The sequence below is a fragment of the Cystoisospora suis genome (assembly GCF_002600585.1).
Source record: "Cystoisospora suis strain Wien I chromosome Unknown contig_2618, whole genome shotgun sequence".
Taxonomy (NCBI): Eukaryota; Apicomplexa; class Conoidasida; order Eucoccidiorida; family Sarcocystidae; genus Cystoisospora; species Cystoisospora suis.
The window spans coordinates 614-952 of record NW_027155416.1 but is presented as its reverse complement, the minus strand read 5'-3'; the positions used below and the strand labels follow the sequence as shown (position 1 = coordinate 952).

At 45.1% G+C, this 339-nt stretch overlaps 1 protein-coding gene across 1 annotated transcript in view; it reads right to left on the bottom strand.

The window, feature by feature from the left end:
* CSUI_005401 (uncharacterized protein) overlaps nucleotides 1-339 on the bottom strand; it is a 5,310-nt gene extending 4,971 nt beyond the window's left edge. Inside the window, exon 1 of the mRNA XM_068065577.1 lies at nucleotides 1-339. This exon is cut by the window's left edge and continues 721 nt beyond it. The gene's annotated coding sequence lies outside the window, so the exon portion shown is untranslated.

Below are 339 nucleotides of genomic sequence, written 5' to 3'. Positions count from 1 at the left end.
CCCCCTCTCTGAAGAGAGAAGAGGTTTGCAAGGAGGAAGCTCCCTGTCTCTCCAAAAAAAGGACGAACCTATACGCGCGTGGTTGCTTCCTGTGTGTAGAGATTGGTCTCTTCACATACTGGTGTTGTCGCGCAGGAAGGAAAAGAGAAATGAAGGAAAAGAACTCAAGTCGAGTTCAGACGCATGAAAGAAAGGAGAAGGACGGTCCGGTCTATCGGCTCCTTCCTTTTGATTTGATTCCTCTCTCTCACTTCTATCTATTGGCTGTTTCGTCTTCCTTCTTTCACTTTGCTTTTCCTGCCGTTTTTCTACCTTCTCTATACACATGTAAATATAGTT